Source organism: Pleurodeles waltl, chromosome 7 (assembly GCF_031143425.1).
Source record: "Pleurodeles waltl isolate 20211129_DDA chromosome 7, aPleWal1.hap1.20221129, whole genome shotgun sequence".
Taxonomy (NCBI): Eukaryota; Metazoa; Chordata; class Amphibia; order Caudata; family Salamandridae; genus Pleurodeles; species Pleurodeles waltl.
The window spans coordinates 28785594-28798866 of NC_090446.1; positions in this window are offsets into that span (position 1 = coordinate 28785594).

Sequence of the window (13273 nt, forward strand, 5' to 3'; positions counted from 1 at the left end):
GGGCTATATGCCCCTTCCCCTTAGATTAAGCCTCAAAGGATGGTGTCTCCAGGGCCTATTAAGGCGCAGAGAGTTCTTTTTTGTTGAATTTAGCCCTTGGTCATCAGGTCCCCGGGGCAAATTAAGGTTTGGGTGGGGAAAAGTATGCCCCTCCCCCTAAATATATATGTTTTGATGGGGTCCCCGGGGACCAAAGGCCAACTCAATGTTGCATCACCAAAGGCTGTGCATGGCATTGGCAGCCTGTGGGGGTGTCTGCCTGCTTTCAAGTGGTTTGGTCACAGGGCCTGGCCACTGGCCAGACCCTGTGGCTAACCCCTGCTGCACATGGCCGAAAACCATGCACAGCATAGGTTTGGCTGTCTGTGAAGGGGTTGGCTATGAGGCCTGGCCTTAGGTCAGGTCCTGTAGTCAGCCTCTTGCTGTGCATGGCCAGAGGCCATGCACAGTGTGGGGTTGGCTGCCTGTGGGTGTGTTGGCCAAAGACTTTCCACAGGCTTGGCCCTGTGGCCAATCCCTCTTAGGCACAAACAATGGTTCTGCGCAGTGGAGTGTTGGCCACAGGATCTGTGGCCAATCCTCCAGCATCAAGCCAACTCAATACCGACCTAGTGGGGTTGGCTGCCTGCTGGGGGTTGGAATCATAACATCACTGAAAACATCTAAAATGGCATTAGATACGACATCACTGATGATATCATCTATGATGACAATTGTAGATCTTAACATTTTGAGGGTTGTTACGACCCCGTCGGTCAGTGTAATAGTGGCAGTAGTACTAACGACCGCCGGGCTGGAGACTACAGTCTCCAGCCCAGCGGTTGTTACTAGGCCACACATGGCAATATGACCCCGCCTACCGCCATGGTTACCTTGGCTTCTGTACCACCAGGAAAACCATGTTGGTAGGCACAATCAGTGCCAGGGAATTCCTTTGTTGGCACTGATAGGGGTCTTCCCCGCCCCCCTCCCTAGAGTCCTCCCACACACTCCCCCTCCCAACCCCCCCAAGATCAACACACCTACACGCACATACATACACACTTATACACACACGCATACCTACATTCATCTGCGCACGCATACATTCATACACACACACAGCAACACTCACTAACATACATTCTAGCACACACGCAATCACACGACACAACATACATGTACACTCACACCCATTCATGCACACATGCATTACACATGCCTCACACCCGCATGCAAGCATACAAAAACAGTCACACACACAACCCACACACACAAAACACCCCCCACACCCCTCCCCTGTTGGAGAAGCCGATTTACCTGCTTGCAGGGGGTCCTCCGGCAGGAGATAGGATGCAGCGCTGCTGCCAGCAGCAGCGTCCAACAGCAGAACACCATGGGTCATGACACGGTCAGCGGCATTCTACTGGCATGGCGCTGATGCCGCCGTCCGCCACCATGACCGCAGCCAGAATTCTGCCAGCCTTCTGTTGGAATTCCGGCTATGGTCCTATTTTGGTGGACGGTTGATAGCCACGGCAATGGTATGTTGGCAGCCGTGGCGTTAGGCAGCATTTACCGCCAATGTTCTAATGAGGGACTATATGTAATATGACTAATGCTTCTTTTTAATATGAAATGGCAATAATTTATATTGCTGTTTACATCACTCTATAAACTCATACTTTGACTGCCTACAAGGGGTGGGTCCAGGGATTGGACAAAGGTCAAGGCCAGCATCCAGCCTCTTTTAAAATAACCAGCTAACGCCAAATGGTTAGGCACAGACAGTAGGCCTTGTTGCACAGGATGAAAGCTACGTACAGTCAATGATGTTAATTCATAAATGTTTCAATACGTTTCCTAGCTTAAAGCCACGGCCTCCTGCTAACCACCCACAACTTATGTATTGGTAAATTGCATTTTCAACCGAAAGTGTATCTTGGACCTGAAACAACAGATGTTCATTGTTACTCAAATCAATTATATTCATTTTATAGATACCTGAAAGTATGTATAAACAAGACTGAGTGGACCTGACAATATCCAAACCTGTGAGCATAAGGTCCACAGGTGTGCACAAGCAAAGGTAATGTGAACCTAAATTCTTCATCTATAGTTTGCTGTGCACATGAACAGGCCCAGCAGTGAAAAGCTGATATTTGAGGTGAAGGCTATGCATGCTGGTGGTTTATTAGGTGAGCAGCATTGGGAGTAGGCCTTGGATGTATTTCATACTATACTTCACATGGCTGAAGATTGTGCATTGGATGTATGGGCTATTGTGGGATGGTTTCACTCACACTGTGGTTGTATGTCAGGTCTTGTTTAAAATTCTCTTCTTGCACAGCTGACGGTGTAAGTAGCTAATTTTAACCAACTTTAGAGTGTAGGTATATGTCCTGATTGAAGAAAGCTTCGATAGGGAACCCTCAGTGCACACTGCCAAAGTTTTTTATGCATTGTAGGGTGCTTACTCACTGAGAAGTAAACACCGGGCCTTACCTTTTGGCTTTTCAGCCAACCACTACTGCACAAGTCCATAAGTTAGCAACCAGCTCAACTGAATGGTACAGGCAATCTTGTGTCGAAAATTTAAAACCTTCCTTGGAGTTTGAGATTTGTTGATCTTGGGAGGGGAGGGTGTCTTCCACAGTACTACACGTGAAGACACCCTGAATGATAATGAGATATAGTTGTAGTCTAGACTGTTGTGTGAGATTCCCTTTCCAAATATGGGAGGAGACATGATGATATCCAAGTCTCTTAGGTTGGATGTGGGATGTTGGCTCTGTTCAATTCTTACTGTCGTAAGATGTGGCTCATGATGGTCTCTTGTGTTTTACATGCGCATGTAAAAAAATTGTATATTTTATGGGAGAAAATAATTTAAAGTGGATTTTGGGTTCACACTCAGCCTTGCGTGGCACAGAAGAAGATAACTGTCATCTGTTCTGTTGCCTTCAAATGTGGAGTGACTCTTATTTGCTGATGGCCAACAGTAACAGGGGTAGGGACGTCCATCACAATAATCTCTCACCACCAACAAAATCCCAGGTTACTATAAACAGTAAACATGAATCAGTGAAATCATGCACAGCTGCTGCAACCATGCCTCACAACTGGGTATGACCGCTTATTGAAAGATATTAGCATGCTGGTGACTCAGGAAAAGTAGCATCATCCATGCTGTCTGTCTACACCATGGGTAACAATATAAATGATACTTATCCTGATGTTTGTGAGCTTACATTTTGAACTCTAGTCGGTGTCCCTGGCACAGTGTAGTACCATATTAATTAATATAACATTTGAATATCAGTATAATTACAATGATTGCATGCAATTTTAAAAACTTTATGTAATATGGATCAAGTTGATGATTGTGAAGATGTGATTTACAGGTATGGTGAATTCAAAAGTTAATTATTACCAAATACAAATATTTAAATAAGGTTTTAGGATTTTAAAAAAAACAAATTGATATGTACCATGAAAGGTTTTACAGGTTTGCACATGCTAAATAGTGCGTGCCACCCAGACCTGGCAAATGTCCATTTGAACAATTAAGAACATTTTTATTATGACTCTACCCCCCGGCCAGGTCCATAACTTGATGGAAAAGGTGGAATAGACGATGTCTTGATGATTTGATCCGGTAACATTACCACATTAAAAACCTTCTTAAGTTGGGTAAACAAAAGGTTAGATGACATTCAGTTCACAATGACACCCAGCAGAGAAGAGATACATTTTTTCAGACATCTCCATCAAGGTAACGGACAATGTGCCGTACTCTACTTTATATACCATTCAGCCATGACACCAACCACCCATCCCAAAACCAAGCCCTGCATGACACAACTAAGCATAGACACCCCTCACTAAAGCATGCCCACTGCACATACCCAGAACACCCCCCCAACCATCACCACACAAGCCCCCACACAGGAATGCCTGCACTGGGGTTCACGCACACCCAACCATTGCACACCATGAAACACACACATGCAATAATCATGTTCTTATACCCCTGCAGGAACCCGAAGGAACGTCACCACACCAGAGGGTCCAGACAACACCACTCCACCCCCAGAAGAGGCCCACAGTGACGACAGCAGCTCTGCCCCCCTGGATCTTGATGACCAGCCCGGACCATCGTGGGCCTCAGGACAGTCGGTTCCCCTTGCCCAGCCACAGCCCAACACCGAGCTGCCACCCTCTGGTAACACCAGCACAGCACCCACCCAGCGGGCCCAAACCTTCCTACCCAGGACATGTCAATCAGCGGTCTGTCCACCACTAAAGGGAACCCAGGCTAACCCACCACCCCAACAACAACAGGGACCTGGGGGCAGTGGTAGTGGGCACACGGTCCAGGGGATGGAGGCACACGAACACCGGGGAACTGGGAGGGCTGCTGTGCGACAAAGGGAGGACAGGCCAAGGGAACCAACTCTCCACGAGGCCCTCTCCTCCATCATGGGAGCATACCACCACTCCCAGGAGACGATGGCGACGGTCCTGGACAAGTTGCAGGAGATCCTGCGTCTGCAGGAGGAGCAGTATTTGGGGTTCAGGGAGGATCTAAGGACCATCGGCTCCGCCCTGGGCACCATCGTAGGGGTGCTTACGGACATTCAAAAAACCTTGAGGGACACCGTGGCACTCCAAGGGGCCCCTGACACTAGCCAGGACGACGAACTGCCCACCACCTCCGCCGGCACTAGTGGACAGGACGCCCCGCCACAGGACCACCACACCAGCACCCCACCCCCTGCAGACGGACAACCACCACGCAAGCGGGCCCTGAGATCCAGGAACAGGACAGAACAAGATGGCAAGACCCCCGCCAGGAAATGAGACCACCCTGATTGTCCCCCCACTGTCCCACTTTGTCACCCTGTCCAGATTGGAACTGCCCCAGCTCCACTTCCATTGCCCAGATGGGCAGTGCACCTGTGAGACTAATAGACTGGACTCTGCCATGGACATTCCTCCACCATCACCCATCCCCATTTTACAACCCCCCTTCATTTTTGAGCACTTAAATAAACACCCTTGAAACACAAAAAAATCTGGAGTCAGTCTCTGATTTGGAACTTTGTATTATCAATTACAGTGTCATAATGGGTTACCCATTGTAAGGCTAACATACCAACGTCACACATCACAAGCCCTTCAAGGATGCAAGCAGTTGACACGTAGGTTACCACTCTTGTGAAACTGAAATGGAACTCAATTAACAAATAGTGAGTGAAATGTAGGTACAGGATAGAGGTAGACGTGTGAAAGTTAATGTAATGTTAAACCAGAAAATGTTCTCACCTGTGTGTTACTGGAAATATTGCTGTATGACTGACTCCCTGGTGTCGTTTTCTTCATCCTCAGCTTTATCCTTATCACTGTCCACAGGCTCCACAGCTGCCACAACACCGTCATCTGGATCATCCTCCTGCAGAAAAGGCACCTGGCGTCGCAATGCCAAATTATGGAGCATGGAGCAGGCGACGATGATGTCGCACACCTTCTTCGGTGAGTAGAATAGGGATCCACCTGTCATATGGAGGCACCTGAACCTGGCCTTAAGAAGGCCGAAGGTGCGTTCGATTACCCTCCTAGTCCGCCCATGGGCATCATTGTACCGTTCCTCTGCCCTGGTCCTGAGATTCCTCACTGGGGTCAATAGCCAGGAAAGGTTGGGGTAACCAGAGTCCCCCAATAGCCATACACAGTGCCTCTGGAGTTGACCCATCATATCAGGGATGCTGCTATTCCGCAGGATGTAGGCGTCATGCACAGAGCCAGGGAACATTGCATTTACCTGCAAGATGTACTGGTCTGCCAAACAGACCATCTGGACATTCATCGAATGATAACTCTTCCTGTTCCTGTACACCTGTTCACTCCTGCGGGGGGAGGGGGCAGAGCTACATGGGTCCCATCAATGGCACCTATGATGTTGGGGATATGTCCAAGGGCATAGAAGTCACCTTTCACTGTAGGGAAATTCTCCACCTGAGGGAATATGATGTATCTCCTTATGTGTTTCAGCAGGGCAGACAACACTCTGGACAAGACGTTGGAAAACATAGGCTGGGACATCCCTGATGCCATGGCCACTGTTGTCTGAAAAGACCCACTTGCAAGGAAATGGAGCACTGACAGCACCTGCACGTCAGGGGGGATTCCAGTCAGATGGCGGATTGGTGACATCAGGTCTGGCTCCAACTGGGTACATAGTTCCTGGATTGTGGCAAGGTCAAACCTGTAGGTGACGAAGACATGCCTTTCTTCCATTGTCAACAGGTCCCCCAGCGGTCGGTACACCGGAGGATTCCGCCATCTTCTCATATGTCCCAGCTGACGGTGCCTACAAAGGACAACAGTGAAGAACCAGTCACTATTTCTCCAGGTATGTACCCACAGTTACACACAAGACTTCACCAGACAAAAAACACTTCCTGTATGTGTGTTGAGTATACTGTAGGCCTAGCTATGTGTGACGCAGTAGTAAATGAAGCCATGTGGGCACCTGAAATGGCGGCTGTCTGACCTCTAAACTGGGACAATGGGATTGTGGGGTAACTGCGCTGGCGTTGCACACCGTCGCGGTAGGCGGTCGTAGACCGCGGCGCAATGCTGCATTGTTTAACTTTGGACCCTATGGGTCACAGGAGCCAATGAACAGGTGCGCCGGCTGTGATGATGCGCCCCACCGCGGACGTCACCGCCATTTTCTATCTGTTCAATCACTAGATACCTGACCTTCGACAGGAGAGGAGGACCTACACTGCTAGTGCTGCTGTGACCTCGGTCTGGAAGCAACGATGGCTGCTGCATCTGGGGAAAGGGCCCCTGCCTTCACTGCACAGGAGTTGGAGAAACTTGTGGATGGGGTCCTCCCACAGCACATGCTACTCTACGGCCCTCCAGACCAACAGGTAAGTACACAGGGAGCACGTTGTATGGGCTAGGCCTGGGTGGAGAGGGCTGAGGGGAAGAGGGAAGGGTTCCTAGAAAGCAAGGAAACGACAGGGAGAGTCAAAAAGGATCCCATTAAGTAGGAGCAAGAGTCCTCACACACCTAGTTAGGTGTCATGCTTCATCATTGGACCAGCTACTCGCCAGACTGGCGCTGCAATGTCTGGCGGGCACCACCCTTTCGGGGGGCTCTTTGCCGGAGATCTTTTTGATGATGCCAGCCTTTCCCACAAATCGGTGAAGGGGAAAGGAGAAAGAGAGAGCAAAAACTAAGATGGAAAAATTAAAATTGGCTCAAGAACCCTACTCAAAGTTACCTTTTATTAATGTGGGGTCTTGGACAAGATTAAAACGGTAAACAGGAGGGTAGAGTCGATATAATGCTCGACTACTCTCAGACTGTATTATACATAACGAGGAAGTCAAGGTATTACAAGACCCACCTCATCAATGGGTCGACATGTTTCGCGTCTATGAGGTCCCACAGGATCCAGCGACGCTTCTTCAGGACCTAGTTACAAGACATGATGCTTCTCTACAAATAAACTAGAGTGACTCTTGCCTCTGTCAACTGATAATCAGAAAGGGGAGGAGTATAATTATCACCAGTCACTTACATGAGTCCATTATGACCCAGTCTTTCGTTCCTATTCGTCGTCCCTCCTACACTGAGACAGGGCTTCATGGGATAACGCGGACCATATACCTGGTCCCCAAGGCTTTGTTTGGACCATGTAGACGGCAGTACCACCTACCCCTTCGTCGCGCTCCCGGAAAGCTTAATAAGTCATAATGGACTCATGTAAGTGACTGGTGATAATTATACTCCTCCCCTTTCTGATTATCAGTTGACAGAGGCAAGAGTCACTCTAGTTTATTTGTAGAGAAGCATCATGTCTTGTAACTAGGTCCTGAAGAAGCGTCGCTGGATCCTGTGGGACCTCATAGACGCGAAACATGTCGACCCATTGTTGAGGTGGGTCTTGTAATACCTTGACTTCCTCGTTATGTATAATACAGTCTGAGAGTAGTCGAGCATTATATCGACTCTACCCTCCTGTTTACCGTTTTAATCTTGTCCAAGACCCCACATTAATAAAAGGTAACTTTGAGTAGGGTTCTTGAGCCAATTTTAATTTTTCCATCTTAGTTTTTGCTCTCTCTTTCTCCTTTCCCCTTCACCGATTTGTGGGAAAGGCTGGCATCATCAAAAAGATCTCCGGCAAAGAGCCCCCCGAAAGGGTGGTGCCCGCCAGACATTGCAGCGCCAGTCTGGCGAGGAGCTGGTCCAATGATGAAGCATGACACCTAACTAGGTGTGTGAGGACTCTTGCTCCTACTTAATGCGATCCTTTTTGACTCTCCCTGTCGTTTCCTTGCTTTCTAGGAACAGTGTATCACATTATAAATAACCGTTATTGGAGGACATACACTGGACCTCATAACCCTCCGAATCCCCTTATTTTTTGATATGGGAAGAGGGAAGGGGCCAGAGTTCATAGAACATTAATGCATGGGAATGAATGGGCCACATGGCCAGAGTAGGGAGGGGGCCACTCACATTGACGGTGCAGTTGGTAATGACTGTTCCTCTTCCCATGTGCATGTCATGTAGGTCAGCGCACACCAGAAGAGGGACATTTGGCGTGCCATCGCCCAGGAGGTCCGGACCCTGGGGGCCCACCAGAGACGGGACACCCACTGCCGTAAGAGATGGGAGGACATTTGCCGCTGCAGCAAGAAGACGGCGGAGGCTCAGCTGGGGATGGCCTCCCAATGTGGGAGGGGTGCCCGTCGCACCATGACCCCCCTGATGTTCCGGATCCTGGCGGTGGCCTACCCGGAGTTGGATGGGCGCTTGAGGACATCACAGCAGACACAAGGGGGTGAGTGCAACCTCATTCTGCGGACTTTGCGTGCAGTGGAGGGGTCTGAGTGGGGGAGGTGGGCTGTGGGTGTCCCTAGGCCAGGGCGAGTTAGGTAGGCAAGGCCCCTCCGTAATGTAGGCCATGTGGCACTCAACCCCACCTCAGCAGAGTGCCAAGTTGAGGTATAGTTGCCACTGTTGAATCCATGTGCGCAGATTTCCACCATTGCCATGTAGGCCAGAAATTGCATGTGCAGAGGTCAGGAGCACGGCGTAATGCAGGGAGCTGCTGCGTCTGTCTTGTCTGCCAATGGTAGCGGCATGCCATGCACCAAAATGCTCTTTGTTCTGTCTCCCCCCCTTTTCCTGCTCTCCCTGTCCTTTTGTACATCAGCATCATCAGGCGGAGGTACAGTGGCACCGGAGCACGAGGGAGCTGCATCCCACATGGCCATGGAGGGCCACACCATAGACTCTGAATGCACCAGTGGGACGGAGGGCGAGGGGAGCTTCACGTCGGCCACCGGATCACCAACCAGCGACACAGACTCGTCCGCCGATGGGAGCTCCCCTGTGGTGGTGGCACCATCTGTGCCCCCCACCTCTACAGGTACAGCCGCCACCTCCCCTACCAGCACCGCCCTCCCAGCAGCCCCTCAGCGTTCGCCCCGTGCCCGCTCACCCAGGAGGGTGGGCATCACCTTTGCCCCAGGCACCTCAGGCCCTGCCCCAGTCACCTCTGCTGCCCTCAGTGTGGAGGCCATTGACCTCCTCAGGTCACTCACTGATGGGCAGTCTACCATTGTGAATGCCATCCAGGGTGTAGAAAGGGAGTTGCAACACAGTAATGCTTTCTTGGAGGGCATTCATTCTGGTCAGGCTGTCCTTCAGCGAACCCTGCAATCTCTGGCCCCAGCACTGATGGCAGCCATTGTCCCTGTGTCTAGCCTCCCCCCTCCAACTTCCTCCACCCAGACCCAATCTCCTGTACCCCAGCCCATCCCAAGCACACCTACAGACCAGCATGCACACAAGTCAGCACACACAAGTAGCTCAAGCAAACATAGGCACCACACACACCACAGGCACTCACGCAAGCCTCACCCACATACAGACACAGCAACATCCACTGTTTCCACTGTGTCCCCCTCCTCCTCTTCTCCCTTCTCCCTCCCAGTCTCGTTTACACACACACCTGCATGCACCACATCTACAGGCACTAGGACTCGCACCAGGACACCCAGCACCACAAGCCGCTCAGCTGCACTCACCACCTCCACTGCCATTTACACGTCCCCTGTGTCCTCTCGCAATGTGTCTGTGACGCCCCCTCCCAAAGTACACAAACGCCGACAATCACTCACCCAACATCCATCCACCTCACGACAGCCTCCAGTACCTGCACCTGCATGCAAAACACCTAAAGTGACACCTCCTACAACCACCTCCTTTTCCTCCACTCCCAGACCCCCTCCAGCTACCCATCCCAGTGTCCGTCAGAAACTGTCCCTATGTCAAATTGACCTTTTTGCCCCCTCCAATTCATCAGTCCCGTCGTAGCGCCTCAGCCAAAAAGCCTCCAGTACCAGTGGTGCGTGTTCCAGGTTTTTGGAGTGCACCAGCCACCAGGGCAGGCAGTAGGACCCGGAGCCAAGGCACTGGCAGCCCACCCCCTGTAAAGGCTCTGAAATTGGAGAGTGGATGACGGGACTGTCTTAAGACTCCTGGTGGGATAACAAGTGGGATCGAAGGCGATTGGTGAGTCAGCTGTAACTCCAAAAAAGGGGGGGAAGGTCCAGAGGAAGTCTGCCCAGCCTGTTGTGAGTGTCACGGTGGAGACGTGCGCCATCATTTCCGGCGGTCCAGACACAACCGAAAGCACCGTCGTCACTGGTCCAGAGACCACCGCCAGAGTCAAAGCCCAGGAGGGCCCAAGTATCGTCACTGGTCCAGAGACCAACGCCAGAGTCACAGCCCAGGAGGGCCTAAGTATTGTCACTGATCCAGAGACCACCGCCAGAGTCACAGCCCAGGAGGGCCCAAGTATTGTCACTGGTCCAGAAACCACCGCCAGAGTCACAGCCCAGGAATGCCCAAGTATCGTCACTGGTCCAGAAAACACTGTCAGAGTCACAGCCCAGGAGGGCCCAAGTATCGTCACTGGTCCAGAGACCACCGCCGGAGTCACAGCCCAGGAGGGCCCAAGTATCGTCACTTGTCCAGAAACCACCGCCAGAGTCACAGCCCAGGAGGGCACAAGTATCGTTACTGGTCAGGATACCACCCCCGGAGTCACAGCCCAGGAGGGCCCAAGTATCGTCACTGGTCCAGAGATCAACACCAGAGTCACAGCCCAGGAGGGCACAAGTATTGTTACTGGTCAGGAGACCACTGCCGGAGTCACAACCCAGGAGGGCCCAAGTATTGTCACTGGTCCAGAAACCACCGCCAGAGTCACAGCCCAGGAGGGCCCAAGTATCGTCACTGGTCCAGAGACCACCGCCGGAGTCACAGCCCATGAGGGGCCAGGATGCCACAGCCCCGCTGGGCAATGATGGAACATCATGCCACACACCAATGCCCATTGTAGAGATCGTCATGCCACACACCAATGCCCAGTGTAGAGTTTGTCATGCCACACACCAATGTCCGTATCAGAACCACCATGGCAAAGCACCGCTGAACAGGGCAAAGACCGCCATGGCAAAGCACTGCTGAACAGTCCAGAACCGCCATGTCAAAGCACCGCTGAACAGGGCAAAGACCGCCATGGGAAAGCACCGCTGAACAGGGCAAAGACCGTCATGGCAAAGCACCGCTGAACAGTCCAGAACCGCCATGTCAAAGCACCGCTGAACAGGGCAAAGACCGCCATGGCAAAGCACCGCTGAACAGGGCAAAGACCGCCATGGCAAAGCACCACTGAACAGTTCAGAACCGCCATGGCAAAGCATCGCTGAACAGGGCAAAGACCGCCATGGCAAAGCACCGCTGAACAGTCCAGAACCGCCATGGCAAAGCACCGCTGAACAGGGCAAAAACCGCCATGGCAAAGCACCGCTGAACAGGGCATGCACCGTGTAGGAATGAATGGACCACCACATCAGGCATCCTTATCCCATGTGCAGCTGGGACAGTGACAGGACAGGTACTTTCACGGGGAGACTCATCCAGTCTGGGCACCAGTCCCCCTCCAGAACCAGTGGAGACCTGCATCTACTTGAGAGACTGTGGCTTTGCACTCCCCAGGATGGCGCAGTGGGCAATCCACCCACTGTAGAGACTTGAGAGACTGTGGCTTTGCACTCCCCAGGATGGCACAGTGGGCAACCCGCCCACTGTAGAGACTTGAGAGACTGTGGCTTTGCACTCCCCAGGATGGCACAGTGGGCAAACCACCCACTGAAAAGACTTGAGAGACTGTGGCTTTGCACTCCCCAGGATGGCACAGTGGGCAAACCACCCACTGTAGTAACTTGAGAGACTGTGGCTTTGCACTCCCCTGGTTACATCAATGGGCATGGAACCCCGTCGTGGATCTGGCTTCGCATCCATCTGGCTGTGGTGCCCCCCCTTCCCTTCCCCCTGAGGTGCCTGTAGTGTTTCTATCTGATGCCCCGGCAGTGTTGTCTCCGATTTTGGTCAGGTATCTATTGTGGGCCTCGCCCATGCATTTTTGGACTGTTGGTGCATGGACATTTTTGTGTACATATCTGCACTACTTCTCGGATTGCATGTGTAAATAGGAGTGATTTTGAGATATATATCTGTATATTTTTGTATGACATGTATATTGGCACATTACAATGTTTGCCCAATTTTTGCATTGTCTTTGCATTCTTCCGGGGGATTGTGGGTTGTTACTGTGATTTTTGTGACTGCATTGGTGTGTATGTTGTATAATGCTAGGGTGGGGGTGTTGGTGAGTGTCCCCCTAACTTTTGCCTCTCCCCTCCCCCGTGTCGTAGGTGCAGTACACACCGGTATCTTCTGCGCCTACGTAGCTGTTGGTCGTAAAGGAGCAGAAAAACAAGGGCAGGTAGGATTTGTAATTCCGGCTCCATGGTGTCCTCCTTCCTCGTGGGATGTGCTAAGGTGAGCGTTTTCCCATTGCAGAAACTGTTTCCGCCGTGTTTTTATCCACGGTGAATCCGCCCCTGAAAAGGTGGCGGATTGGCGGGTTGTAATAGTGTGGGCGGTACATTGTCTCCCACCTGTCTGTTGGCGGTAACCGCCGTGCTGCTTGTTTGTACCGCTGTGGCGGGCGGTGTGTTAAAGTGGCTGTCTTTGTTGGCGGTTTCCGCCAGGGTCATAATTCCCTTTTTTTTCCAACGGCCTGTTTGCGGTATTACCGCACCTTTAACACCGTCCGCCAGGGTTGTAATGACCACCTTAATCTTATAAGGAATCAGGACATGATCAGACCAGATTCACCACTGGATT